The following is a 15,289-nucleotide window of genomic DNA, read 5'->3' on the forward strand; positions in this document are numbered from 1 at the left end:
AAAAGTAATATATAGAATTCTTGAAAATGCTAAGAGTAATATGTAGAATTCTTGAAAAATGCTAAGTGTTCTTACTACAAAAATTATAACTACATGAATGAATTCATATATTAATCAGCTGGATTTACTCATTCCACAATGTATATACACCTTGAAACATGTTGTACAGGATAAACACATGTGATTTTATCTGAAAATTTGTAAAAATTGACAAAAGTGATAAAAGAAATAAATAAAATAGAACTATAAGAACTATGCTATAAGGAGAATGAACAAAATGGAAATAAAGATATTGTGAAGTAAAGTATTAAAATTAATGGTATAAATACCTGAGAAAAGCCTGGAAGTTTATGAAATATGCAGAAAAACAGAAACTTGAAATTTTATGCCTAGGAGATAGAGATTATGTAAAAGTACATATAAACGTTTTTATATCATGGATTGAAAATCTGGATTTTTTCTCAAATAAATCATTAAATTTAGGGCCAAGACAAAATTAGAATCCATGTTTTCCTACTTCACGTCTAGTGGAAGATCACTTTAAAAGGATCTTTCAGGCCATTAACATAAGCTCTTTGATCACAAAGATTTTGCCACCTTCATTGTCGTATCTCTAGAGTCCAGAACTAGACCTGACCCCTGTATTGGGCACTCAGCTAATGTTAGTGAGATACATGAATGGGCACTAAATACATTGATTCATTAAGACCTAATTTTTGAAGGGTTTGTGATAAAGCTCACAGGTTAAATAATTAAGGTCCAGGGTATGAAAGACCTATAATATGTGATGTTATTTTCTTTAAATACTTGTAAAATTTTAGTAACTAACTTGAAACATGTTAGCTACTGATATTTTAATGTTTGAGATATGAAAATGACAGTTTCTTGTTTCAATTTAAAAATCACTGATATAACTTTAACAACAAATAATTCTAAGAATGTGAAGACAATAATGCTGTATCATTTTAGGAAAATAATCTATAAGCCATATTATTGATCTCTGATAATGATCAAAGGGTCATTTTATTTGATTAGGCTGGGTAGTTTAGCATACGAATCATTCTGAGAGCTTGTTAAAATAGAGATTTCTGAATCCCTACCAATTAAGATTCTGGCCTAGAAAATCAAGTGTAATTCTTTGGCCTGGCATTCAGGTCTCTTGTATCAGGACTTGGCTTTCCTATCCAGCACCATCTCCTCACCAGCCTGCTCTGTCCCCTTCTCTCCCAATCATACATTTTTGCATTCTTAAGTCTCCTAATTCTATCTGAAATGCCATGCCAGTTTGTCAAATTAATAGACATATAAGCCCTTTCTTCATAAATTTATTATTTTATTTATTATCCATCTCCCCCACTAGCTAGTAAAACCCTCTGTGGCAGTACCATTGCACTTGCATTTACCAAGACCCTGGTACCTTTTCCTGCTAAATAGAATGTGACCAATAATTATTTGTAATATGCATAATTGAATGGCATTTGTCCACTTTGTTTAGTATAAAGCCAAATAATGTAAACATGAAACAGAAATACATATTCTATGCAGAGGAACTGCAGAGAGTATATTTGTTCTACAAGGATGAGTGGTAGTTTTAGGAGAGTTGTTATTGAATTAGTGACAAGTCAGGTTTGAGTTTATGACTGAAGGCTAGGGATTTTGTCCAGAAATAACTACTCACTAAGGTTCTTAGTTTTACCTTTATTTCATTCTTATTCTCAAACTGGTAAATGTCATAAATATTTTTTTCATTAGCTTCCCAACTAGTAATGTTTGTTACTATTTACCCCTTATCATTGTACAAAACCTCATTTTCATTTTCTTAAGTGGTAATTCTCTCTGTTCACTTGTTTCTTTAACACAACTAGTTTACTGTGATGAGTCTTCTTCTCTTTCATAATGGACTCCTATTCGTTGTCCATCATTATCCTGGAATCTGTGCTCAGTATAAGAGGGAGTTGTCTTTTGGAAGCATCCCAGAACCTCTGACTTGCGATTTATAACATTTACTTAGTGACACAAAAGGAAACAAACAAAAGGACATTTTTGAATAACCCCAGAAACTTTCCCCATTAACATCTAATTTTAGATTATATCAGTTCCTTCTGTTGGAGGTCTTGGAGGCTGCCAATTCACATAGTGTTTTCAAATTTATAGGACAAGGCAATGAGAACATATGGGACCAAAGTTCTGTTTTTCGCATTCTCCATTTTAACCTTTGCCTTTGAAATTTAATCAACATGAAAGGAAATAAACACTTTCTGTCTTCCTTGTACAGTGGGAGTGATATCCTCCTCCATTTCCCCAGTGATAGTCAGATTCCAGATACCTGCCTTTAATGGCAAAATTTAAATCATGCTGACTCCTACGAGCAACTTGGCAAATATTTTTACCAAGCACAGGACAACTGATAGAGCCAAATGGCTAAATACTTCTCTAAGGCTAATCATCGGATTCACAATTCAACTTTGGAGTAAAACAGCTGTGTCAAAAAAAAAAAAGAACTGTTTGACATTTCACCTGCAATGTAACCCAGAAGAAAAAATTAATTACAAACAGAAGACTGAAATTCGTGGAGCATTGTTTAGATATCAAGATCTGGGATTTGCATTTCAGAATATTTTCTGAACAATTACAAGGATGTTAAGTTGGAAAGGGAAGTTGACAGAGAATTGTAAGGAGCCCGCTAATTTTCTGCGCCGTTTCTCCTGCTTCCTNGTGTCAAAAAAAAAAAAGAACTGTTTGACATTTCACCTGCAATGTAACCCAGAAGAAAAAATTAATTACAAACAGAAGACTGAAATTCGTGGAGCATTGTTTAGATATCAAGATCTGGGATTTGCATTTCAGAATATTTTCTGAACAATTACAAGGATGTTAAGTTGGAAAGGGAAGTTGACAGAGAATTGTAAGGAGCCCGCTAATTTTTCTGCGCCGTTTCTCCTGCTTCCTGGGAGAAAAAGAAAGAAGGACTTCTGAAAATCTATGTATCTCAAAAAGTTGACTCATTTCTTTGATTTGTTAAAAAAAAAAAAAAGCAAAAATCATTAAATATCTATTGCTCCATTCTGATTATGTGTGAAATGGTATTGTCTAGATATTTACTCCCTATAGTGTTTACACTTAATGGTTCTACATTTTATTGACATCAAAATCAAAACAAAGGTTTTCATTCTTTAATCTTAGAGGGGAAAACTATGCTAAATATAAGAGAAGGAGGTTTTACCTTTCTATGATTCTATTCTTTTAGTGAGTAATCTCTTTCGAGTCTCTCTTTGTTTTTGTTTTTTTTTCAAGGCAGACTTGATCAATTTACATCAATTCCTAGTTCAATAAGTCTTAAGGCAGATACAATTATTGTTTTCCTCAATTGTTTGTTGAGGTATTTTCATTCTATCCAAATGTTTTGTCACTGGTCACATTCTCTTTCCAAATAATTTCAGCAATTAGATTATTGCATCATTTAAGAAACTTTTCTTCCCTATATAGTGTAAAATACATATACATTATTTTAAGTAGCAATTGTTCTTATTTATTGAGACCACTTGTGTATAAGTTACTATGCTAAGAACTTTGGATACGCTATCCTCAACTTAGAGTTTTTCTCATGTAGAAAGGGGATAATAGAGGTATTTTCCTCATTATTTTGTTGTGTGAAATAAAGAAAGCATTTTGAACGGTACTGACTATGTAGTAATTTCTATGCATTAAATATTACTTAAAATTATACATCAATATATTACTTAATAGAGTTGTCCTATGAGGTAGGTAATTCTTAACATTGAAATACTGAGGAAATTGAAGCTAAGCAGTTTAAGTAACTTGCTCAATTTTACGAAGTAAGTAGAGGAGCCAAAATTAGAAATCATGTCTCTCTAACTCCAAAGTCCAAGTTTGTAATCTGTGTCTCCTTTTGCTTTAATATTCTCCACCCCACATACCATCTCCCAGCATATGTGCAACGTGAATGTGAGGAAGACACTACATCTTCACACATGAAGCACTTGTCTGAAGCACATCCCATCCATACATGGGATGTTTCATTCCATTTTGTGATTAGTGGATGCCACTCCTCTTTTCAAGTCTCACTTCTGTTTCAGGTTTGTTGCTTTCTGACTCTCCTGCTCCATTCTCCTTCCTATTATGTCTTTCATCTGCAAGCTTAGAGGAAGAAGGATACTCTTTTAAAGTAAAGCCATTCAGTCTCTCATAGTGAAAAACAGAAAGTTTTCCCTCTACAACTTCATAGGCATAGTCATAGGCATAGCACAGTGCTTGCTTCATGTAGTCTCAAAACCCCTTCTTAATTTAGTTTGCAATTTTAAGAGAGGTTAGGAATACCTCAAATGGCTCTTAAAAGATTTATATCTTTTTAAGACTTTCTTAAGCTACTGTGTAAATTTATATTGAAGAAATGAAACACTAAAGCATTTTTAGTGAATCTGGTGCTCAGAATCAAGCAACACATGATTATTATTGAGGAGAAAGGCCTCATTCCTCCCCAGGACAGCTGACAGAAAAGTATTTCATTTCACTGCTTGATGCATCATATGAACTTTGTAAAAGTAAACCCAGCCAGAAAGGTGTAATTTGGCAAAACCCCACAAATCAGGGAGAGATTTTTTAAAACCCCGTTTGAGTATTAATTTTCATCTTCGATGGTATAGAAATATTTGCTATCTAGGTCAAGAGAACTTTCTGCATCTTTAACGAACAGCTGAACAATTGTAAACATGTAATTACTGGGACAAAAATCAAGAGGAAAAGTCATTCTGCTACTTCCTGCCTTTCAATTAGGAATATAGAAAGACCTTCTGTTTCTCTTCCTGTTCTCTTAGAATTAGCCTTCATCCCACTGGCCCAGAGATAACCTTTCCTGATAATAAGTTTTTCCAGCAAGAATAATTCAATAACAATTTCTCATATAAGGACTGAGTTGCTATGGAAATGGGGTTACTGGTATTGATATTTCTCAAAATACTACTCTAAAATGCTGACTTTCAATTGTTTAATGTTTTAAATATGCTAAATAATCTATCAGGACATATAACATATATTCATAATGCATAAGACATCCAGAAATCAATATGGTTCCATAATATAGTAAGAGATCTGTTTTTCTGCTGTCACCAACTCTGGGTCACAAATCCTTGAATAATTTAGTCAGGTCAAGCTGATAGTATGGCTAACTTGGGACTAATTCAAGGAATCAACTAGTTCTTCAGGGTGACTGAACACTTAGTTTGAAATAAGCATTTTGTAGAACTTAAGAATAGTTTTCATGCAAACAAAAGTACAAAAATAAAGTTCTAATTCAACTTTCAATACTTCTTCCATGGTGACTTTTATTTATGAGACCAAATGTATTCTTACATAACTTAGTAATTTATCTGAACACTGTTTTTCCTATCCATCCATGTCTCTTCTGTTCAGTCAATTTCCACATCTCCAATAAAAACTTTTCATTTTGCTCAATTTACTAAATTTTATGACCTTCAATTCTCTGCATGTGACTCGGAGTCCTATGACATGCACATGTTGAAACATGTGATCCATGTGGCTTTGGAGTTTGAGGATATATAAATGTTGATTCCACTTGGCTGAAAACTCATATTCAAATCTCAATAGATACTTTTTGGATAACAAAGTAATCTGCTAGGGAATAATGCTAACTGCCAAATTTTTTTCAATTCTCTAGAAAATTATCAAAATTTATAAATTTTTTTTATTTTCTTTCCATTTTTTCACTTGTTTCTCATGTTGAAAATATTTTCTAGTAGTATTATGTTTTTGCTTTTGCTGTTGACTGATTTTGTTGTTGTTGTTGTTTGTTTGCTTTTTGAGACAGAGTCTTGTTCTGTCGCCAGGCTGGAGTGCAGTGGCGCAATCTTGGCTCACTGCAACCTTCGCCTCCTGGGTTCAAGTGATTCTCCCACCTCAGCCTCCCTAGTAGCTGGGACTACAGGTGCCTGCCACCATACCTGGCTAATTTTTTGTATTTTTAGTAGAGATGGGGTTTCACCACATTGGCCAGGATGGTCTCGATCTCTTGACCTCATGATCCACCTGCCTCGGCCTCCCAAAGTGCTGGGATTACACGCATGAGCTACCACGCCTGGCCTGTTTACTAATGTTCTTATTTAGCTTCACTACTCCTTTTTTTTCTTTTCATTAATTTATTTTATTTCTATTTCAATAGCTTTAGGGGTGTGTGCCTGTTTTGTACCAGTACCATGCTGTTTTGGTTACTGTAGACCTGTAGTATAGTTTGAAGTTGGGTAGCATGATGCCTCCAACTTTGTTCTTTTTGCTTAGGATTGCTTTGGCTATTCAGGCTTTTTATTCTCCATGTGAATGTTAAAATAGCTTTTTCTAGTTCTGTGGAGAATGCCAATGGTAGTTCCTTAGGCGTAGAGATCTTTCACCTCCCTAGTTTTTCTAGCTATTTTATTTTGTTTTTCTGTGTGTGTGGCAGTTGTGACTGGGAGTTCATTCTTGATATGCCTGTCAGCTTGACTGTTTTTGGTGTATAGAAATGCTAATGAGTTTTGCACATTGATTTTGTATCCTGAGCTATTGCTGAAGTTGCTTATCAGCTTAAGAAACTTTTGGGCTGAGACTATGGGCTTTTCTAGATATAGGATCATGTCATCTGCAAACAGAGATAGTTTGACTTCCTCTCTTCCTATTTGGATGTCTTTTTTCTGTTGCCTGATTGCCCTGGCCAGAACTTCCAACACTATGCTGAATAGGAGTGGTGAGAGAGGACATCCTTGTCTTGTGACAGTTTTCAAGGGGAATGCTTCCAGTTTTTGCCCCTTCAGTATAATGTTGGCTGTGGACTTGTCATATATTGCTCTTATTATTTTGAGGTATGTTCCTTTAATACCAAGTTTATTGAGAGTTTTTAACATGAATAGCTGTTGACTTTTATCAAAAGCCTTTTCCACATCTATTGAGAGAATCAGGTGGTTTTTGTCTTCAGTTCTGTTTCTGTGATGAATCACATTTATTGATTTGTGCATGTTGAACCAACCTTGCATCCCAGGGATAAAGCCTACTTGATTGTGGTAGATAAGCTTTTTGATGTGCAGCTGGATTCAGTTTGAAGCATTTTGTTGAGGATTTTTACAATGATGTTCATCAAGGATATTAGCCTAAAGTTTTCTTTCTTTGTTGTATCTCTGCCAGCTCTTGGTTTCAGGATGATGCTGGCATCACAGAATGAGTTAGGGAGAAGTCCTTCCTCCTCAATTTTTTGGAATAGTTTCAGTAAAACTGGTGTCATCTCTTCTTTGCACATCTGAATTTATCAGCTGTGAATCTGTCTGTTCCTCAGCTTTTTTTGGTTGGTAGGTTATTTATTCATAGTATTTTATTGTTCTGTTCAAGGATTCAGTTTCTTCCTGGTTCCATCTTAGAAGGATGGATATAACCAGGAATTTATCTATTTCTTCTAAATTTTCTAGTTTATATGCATAGAGGTGTTCATAATATTCTCTGGTGGCTGTTTGTATTTCCATGGGGTGAGTGGTAATATCCCCCTTGTTGTTTCTGATTGTGCTTATTTGAATCTTCTCTATTTTCTTCTTTTGTTAGTCTAGTTAGCAGTCTATTTTATTAATTTTTGCACCAGAAAAGCAGCCCCTGGATTCATTGATCTGTTGAATGGTGTTTTTTGTGTCTCTATCTTCTTCAATTTAACTCTGGTTTTGGTTATTTTTTGTCTCCTGCTAGCTTTGGGATTTGTTTGTTCATGGTTCTCTAGTTCTTTTAGTTGTGATATTAGATTGTTAACTTGAGATCTTTCTAACTTTTTGATGTAGGCATTTAGTGCTATAAATTTCCCTCTTAACATTGCCTTAGCTGTGTCCCAGAGATTCTGGTATGTTGTATCTTTGTTCTCATTTGTTTCAAAGAGCTTCTTGATTTCTGTTTTTATTTCATTGTTTACCTAACAGACATTCAGAATTAACTGGGTGTGGTGGCACATGCCTGTAATCCCAGCTACTCAGGAGGATGAGTCAGGAGAATTACTTGAATCTAGGAGGTGAAGGTTACAGTGAGCTGAGATTGCACCACTGCACTCCAGCCTGGGGAACAGAGCAAGTCTCTGTCTCAAACAAACAAACAAAAACAAAAGTCTTTCAGAAACAGGTCATTTAATTTTCATGTAATTGTATGGTTTTGAGTGAATTTCTTAGTCTTGATTTCTAATTTGATTGTGTTGTCCAAGAGACTGTTTGTTATGATTTCAGTTCTTTTACATCTGTTGAGGAGTGTTTTATTCTGACAATGTGATTGATTTTAAAGTATGTGCCACTGGCAATGAGAAGAATGTATATTCTGCTGTTTTTGGGTGGTGAGTTCTGTGTGTCCATAGATCCATTTGATCCAGAGCTGAGTTCAGGTCCTGAATATCTTTGTTAATTTTCTCTCTCATTGAAATATCTAATATTGTCAATGGGGTGTTAAAATCTCCCACTATTATTAGATGGAAGTTTAAGTCTTTTTGATGGTCTCGAAGAATTTGCTTTGTGTATCTATATGCTCCTGTGTGGGAGCATATATATTTAGGATAGTTACATTTTCTTGTTGAATTGAACCCTTTACCATTACATACTGTCCTTGTCTTTTTTTTTTTAATTTTTTTAAATTTTTTTTTTTAGCTTTTTTGGTTTAAAGTCTGTTTTGTCAGAAACTAGGGTTGCAACCCTGCTTTTTTCTGTTTTTCATTTGCTTGGTAGGTTTTTCTCCATCCCTTTATTTTGAACCTATGTGTGTCATTGCATGTGAGATGGTTCTCTTGAAGACAGCATACCAGTGGGTCTTGGTTCTTTATTCAGCTTGCCACTTTGTGTCTTTTAATTGGGACATTTAGCCCATTTACATTTAAGGTTATTATTGATATGTGTAGATTTGAACCTGTCATAATGATGTTAGCTGGTTATTTTTCAGACTTGTTTATGTGGTTGCTTTATAGTGTCACTGGTCTTTGTACTTCAATGTGTTTTTATAGTGGCCGGTAAAGGTCTTTCCTTTCCATATTTAGTGCTTCCTTCAGGAGCTCTTGCAAGGCAGGCCTGGTGATGAATTCCCTCCGCATTTGCTTGCCCGGAAAGGATCTTATTTCTTCTTCACTTATGAAGCTTAGCTTGGCCACATATGAAATTCTGGATTGGGATTTCTTTTCTTTAAGAATGTTGAATATTAACCCCCAATCTCTTCTGGCTTGTAGAGTTCCAACTGAGAGGTCAGCTGTTAGTCTGACAGGCCAACCTTTGTAGGCAACCTGGCCTTTCTCTCTAGCTGCCTTTTAACATTTTTTCTTTCATTTTGATCTTGGAGAATCTGATGATTATATGTCTTGGGGATAATCTTCTCATAAAGTATCTTACTGGGGATCTCTCCATTTCCTGAATTTGAATGTTGGTCTTTCTAGCTATGTTGGGGAAGATCTCATGGGTGATATCCTAAAATATGTCTTTCAAGTTGGTTCTATTCTCCCCATCTCTCTTAGGTACACCAGTCAGTCATAGACTCAACCTCATTACATGATCCCATATGTCTTGGAGGTTTTGTTCATTTTTTTTCACTCTTTTTCCCAATTTTTTTCTGCGTGTCTTATTTCAGAAGGACAGTCTTCAAGCTCTGAGATTCTTTCCTCTGTTTGTTCTATTCTGCTATTAATACTTGTGATTGTGTTATGAAATTCTTGTGTGTTTTTTCTGCTCTATCAGACTGGTTATTTTCTTCTCTATACTGGCTATTTGTCTGTCAGCTCCTGCAATGTTTTATTATATCTTTCACTTCCTTGCACTGGGTTATAGTGTACTTCTGTGGCTCAGTGAACTTTGTTCCTATCCATGATCTGAATTCTACTTCTGTCATTTCAGCCATCTCAGCCTCAGCCCAATTTTGAACCCTTACTGGGAAGGTGATACAGTCATTTGGAGGAAAGAAGACACTCTAGCTTTATTAGTTTTCAGCATTCTTGTGCTGATTATTTCTCATCTCTGTGGGCTTATCTACCTTCAAACTTTGAGGTTGCTGACCTTTGGATGTTTTTTTTCTTTTATCTTATCTGATGACCTTGAGGGTTTGATTGTGATATAAGGTGGATTCAGCTAACTGGCTTTGTTTCTGGAGGATTTTAGGGAGTGAACTTTCAGTTCCCAGCTCCCGGACTGCATGCTGTAATTCTGGGGGACTTATATTGAGCCCTGACTTTGTTTTCTGGCTCCTTGAGGTTTGAAGTTTACCTTCAAACCTCATGCTGGGAGGACCAAGGTGCAGCAGCTACAACCAAGTACTAGTGGGTGTAGGGGTGCCTGCCTCCCTGTGGGCATTCACCACAGTGGTAGATGCAAGGCAGTTAGAGGGGGAGCAGGTGGTGCCCCTGATGGAGACTGTGTGTGCTGTTGCACAGGATGTGGTGTTGGTTTGGGATGAGGTGCTGGCCACCTGTGTGGGAGGATCCCCTGTTCTCTGTGCACCATTGGCACAAAAGCAGGGTGCTGGCAGGGATGGGGCTTGCTGGCTCTATGCTCATCATTCTCCATTTGCAGTGGTGGTCCACAGGGGTCAGAGGAAATATTGCATTTACACGTACTGGTGGGACAATTAAAGCAAAACCCACCTGTGCAAACTTGTGCCAGCAAAGTGATGTGGGGAAATGCCATAGGCACAGGGGAAGCTGCAGTATGGGAAGAAAATGTGAGGGCTGGTGCGTGGCCTTAGGGGTTGTGTTACTGGAACTCTTTACTGGTCAGGCATGGTCCACTGGCACAGAAGCTATGGTATGGGCCCCCAGGCCACCCAAGACTTCCTTGTAAACAGGTGTGGCCAGGCTGGGGCACCAAGAGAGGCCAGCAGACTAAGGAGTTCTCAGGTCAGACCTGCCCTATCTGATGTGCAAGACTTCCCTGCAGAGATCAGGTTTGTTAACTCCCCAAGGGCTAATGTCTTTTATTGAGCAAGTTGAGCCTAGGGGGATGGCTGTTCCTGGCCACTTCCCAACTACAGACTCTCCTGCACCAAACCCTCTGGGCACAACATGAGCTGGCTTGCTGATCCATCACTTTACTTGTCTCCTGGGGGCTCAACCCCAGAAAGATGCGGGTTAGTAATCGCTCAGTGTAATCAGCCCTGGGTTGTGCTGTGGGCCCAAGCCAGGGGTTCCCTGTCTGGTGACAAGAATTGTGGGTATGTGGGACCCTACTGTGGGAGATGGACTTGCCTCATCTCCTTGGTTCGACTGCAGCCTGTTGGAGGGGTAGACAAGGTACTTAGGGTCTTTGCTCCTTTATTAGTCCAAGGGTAGCAAGAATGTTTCCACTGCAGAGGCAGTGGCAGAGAGGCTTTCACTTGCCCCTAAAGGCTCTGTCTGGGGAGGTGCTGAGTTGCTACTGGCTAGATCACTCTGGCAGGAAGTGGCTAGAGGCCCAGACCTGGAGGACCTGCCTGGTGAGGAGACAGGGGAACAGGTATTCATGTAACAGTCTGGCCACTTCTTAGGGCTGCTGTGTTATGCTGGGGGTCTACTCCAGTCCCTAGTCACCTCAGATTTTCTAGTACCTGGAGATATTACCAGTGAAGGCTGTGAAACGGGAAAGATGGCAGCCTGCCCCTCCCTCTGGGAGCTCTGTCCCAGGAAGGTATGGGCCTGTTGTCAGGCCAAACACACATGTAGGAGGTAGCTGGAGACCCGGGTTGGGAGGTCTCACCCATCAGGAGAAATGGGATCAGGGACCCACATTAAAAGGTAGCATGGCCATGTTTTTGTAAAGCAGCTGAGTTGTGCTTAGGGTCCTCTTCAGTCCCAAGTCACCTCAGATACTCTGAAGCCTAAAGACTGGAATGGCTAATTCACCCAAACAGCAAAGATAGAGGTCCACCCTTCTCCCTGGGAGCTCTGTCCCAGGGGAGGCCTGAAACCTCTGTAAGCTGGAGAAGACTGGTGGGGATAGCTGGAGACCCATTAGGTGGGTCCACCCAGTGATGAGGAATGGGACTGAGGCCTGCTTTAGAAAGCAGTCTGGCCACATTTTTGTAGGACAGCTGTGCTGTGCTGGGGTACCACTTCCAACCCTGGTCAGCTTGGGCTCTCCAAAGCCTGAAGGCTGGAAAGGCTACGTTGCCCAAATAGCAAAGATGGTGGCCTGCCTCTCCCTCTGGGAGCTCTGTCCCAGAGAGTTTTTCTGTTGGCCAGAGAACACTGGTGGGTGTGGCTGGAGGCCCTGGTTGGGAGGTCCCACCTAGTGAGGAGTAACGGGATTGGGGACCCACTTAAAGAAGCAGTCTGACCATGTTTTGGTAGAGCAGCTGTGCTGCGCTGGGGAAATCCCTTTTGTCCTCAGTTGGTTTGGACTGTCCAAAGCCCAAAGGCCATAATGGCTAAGTCATCCAAACAGCAGAGATGGTGGCCTGCCCCTGTCCCTGGGAGCTCAGTTCCAGGGAAGCACAAAGGTGTTACCAGTGGCTGGCTGGAATTCCAAGCCAGCGTGTTACATATCGTGGAAGCATAACCTGCAAACCATCACTACTCAGCCCCTTGGATTCAGCCTCTTTCCTAGGGGTATGTATAGGGGTCTAACCACCCACTTTGCCAAAGTTGCAGGTAATTTTGCTGAGATGCCCAGAAAGCCAGATTATCTAAAGCTCCCAGGTCCCCATGCATGCATGAGTGGCTCCTTTGCTGAGACAGATAGCTCTGTGTGTCAAACTGAAGCCCCTGGTGGGCTGGGCTCATGAGGGGCCCTCCTGACCTGAGGGTTGCAAAGATCCGTGGGAGAAGCGTAGGTTTCCAGGGTTGCACGTTCATTTACTGCTTCTCAGGGAAGGGGAGCTTCTCTTTGGCTCCCTGGCTGGGCCTTCACCCGGCTTTACCTTTCTCCATTCTCCTTGGGCTGAATTGTTTCCTTGATTAGTTCCAATGTGAGTACCTGGATGTTTCAGTTGAAGGTGTTGTATCTACTTACCTCTTCCATTCCTCTCCATGACAGCCACACACATGAACTACTTCTAGTCGGCCTTCTTGGCCACTCTCCCCCAACCGCACTATTATTATGTTGCTATCTATCTCTTTTCTTAGGTCTAGCGAATTTTCAAGAAATCACCTCGTTAACATAAACTCAGATGTGGTTAAAAAGGGATTGTTATGAATAATAGAAAATGCTCCTTTACCTTTATTGTTCTTATCACTTAGGAAATTCTAAGTGTTTTAGAAACTCTGTGCCAGAAATGGGACAAAGACCAAATGTATATATTTTTTATTATAAATCACAATATCACTGTGTCTAATTAGGCTTAGAGTACTTGTGCTTTATACTTACCTGGTCCAATTGGCATAATGTTATATTCTCTTTCATTGTAGAAACAGAGTGACATTCTGCAGAATGTAAAGATGATTATGCATCCTGTGTACTGTATAATGAAAGAGACAGAGAGCAAGCAATTTAACATAGCCTGGTTCGTGACCATGAGTGTTTACTGCTGCCCTTCCCATGTAAGAGCATAATGATTTTTTTATTGTCTTTATTGATGGGGATGGCCATTTATATACATAAATATATGCCAGATCAATAGACATACACTAAGTACTATATGTTGTGTTGATGTGTTCAAAAAAAACAACACATTCACATTGCAGCTGCAATGGAGGCCACTTGGTTTAGTCTATGGTAGACCATTACCAACCATAGCGTTTTTGCAAAAGCCATTCAAATGAATTTAATGGGAATGTCATGATAACCATCACACATAAATTATTGAGAAAGGTACTAATCCCTGCAATTCTACTCAGAATATGGTTTTGTTTCTGAAGTCTCAGAAGTGAGAAATTCTATGGGCATTCTCTTGTTTTTTCTTACCCTATGCTAACGACTCTTATTCCATAGGCGAAGAAACCAATATAAAAGTTTCGTCAGTTGCAAAATGTATCCACCCCCATTCAGCACTTAGAGATCGAGGAAACAACCACAGAGCATTTTGGACTTGGGCTCTAGAGTCTTTTTATCACCTGGATCTACTTCAACCCACACCCTAACTGGGGAGTCATCCTTCCTTTTGTGTCTCCAGGGTATCAGTGTCAAATTATATCTCGAGGCCCTAAAAAGGTCTAGGTATTTCCCCCACCTTTTGTACAACTATTCTGGTGAATGGCTTGTGGTCCCCTTGGGGAAAGATTGGTGGAGTATTTTATTGTATGTGCTTGCTGCAGCATTGCAGGCTCTCCCTTAAACACAGCCACCTCAGAAAAATATGTCACCGTGTTCAGCCCCCACACCCAGGAGGAAAGGAATTAAGATCCACCTCTTGAAGGTAGAAGTATCAAAAACTTGGTAGGCAAACTTTAAACAAACAAAATGTCTGATTTTAGTTGTTTCGGAAAATATCCCAAAGGTACTCTTTAATATATATATACCCTCTATTATCCTATTTGTTGTTTTATTTCTCCTAGAATTTATGGGAATAGCACAAATAAAGTAAACTCCTGACTTTTTTCTTTTTGGCTGGATAATACACTTTTTGTATGTTTGGAATAGATATTATTTCCAGCAGGATCACCAGATTATTTCAGGTGGAAATAATCTATTTTAAAGTTAGGTACTCCAATAACCAGATCAATGTTTTAAAATTCTAGTTGTGAAGGTGTTTTTGTTATTTTTGTTAATCTCTCTGCAGCACACTTAGCCTACTAAACAGAGTCCCCAAGTAATGACCCAGCCATCTCTCTCTATATATTTTAAAACTTCATACTTAATTTTTGCTGTACTTGGTTGAAAACTGTTGGAGTTTATTAATTTTCTCTTTGTTTTAAACTATCACTTTCAAAGTGTTGTTTTGGTTATATTTTCCTGGTTCACTAAAACATATGAAATATACATGGAGATGTTGGCTTAGGGGCAATGTAAATAATACTAATTTCAATTTAAGTGATTATTGTTTGCATTATATAATTATCATCTCTGGGACTTTGTGGCCTTCACACAGTGAGGTCATCAATTCCTGGTGTTGATTGCTTTACATAATGAACTTTTTTTTTCTGTATTTTGTTCTTAGAATCTAAGTGTGTAGGGGAAAGGAGATAAATATTACTGAGGGTCTGAATTGTATATACTCTCTGTAATTTTAAGTTATGGCTTTTTAGGCCTAAGCTTTTCATCCTATGAACACTTTTAAATATTACCCAGTGTAGTCATAGAAATATTTGAAGCTTAAAAATATGAGTCTGTTGATTTGTGGAGAACCATTTTGTATGTCTGTAAAAGTTTTGTAAAATTTTGAAATT

The 15,289-nt window shown here is 38.5% G+C and overlaps 1 long non-coding RNA gene across 5 annotated transcripts in view; it reads right to left on the reverse strand.

Annotated features, from left to right (window-relative positions):
• Positions 1 to 3,928: 3,928 nt before the first annotated feature.
• LOC108534869 (uncharacterized) overlaps positions 3,929 to 15,289 on the reverse strand; it is a 109,324-nt gene continuing 97,963 nt past the window's right edge. For all 5 annotated transcript variants that reach the window (XR_001887053.1, XR_001887051.1, XR_001887049.1 and 2 more), the window contains 2 exons: positions 13,332 to 13,422; positions 3,929 to 4,158 (listed from right to left, as the gene is read on the reverse strand). This is a non-coding gene — a long non-coding RNA (uncharacterized LOC108534869). The remainder of the gene's footprint in view (positions 4,159 to 13,331; positions 13,423 to 15,289) is intronic.

The sequence above is a fragment of the Rhinopithecus bieti genome, unplaced genomic scaffold, assembly GCF_001698545.2.
Source record: "Rhinopithecus bieti isolate Rb0 unplaced genomic scaffold, ASM169854v2 scaffold_11291, whole genome shotgun sequence".
NCBI lineage: Eukaryota > Metazoa > Chordata > Mammalia > Primates > Cercopithecidae > Rhinopithecus > Rhinopithecus bieti.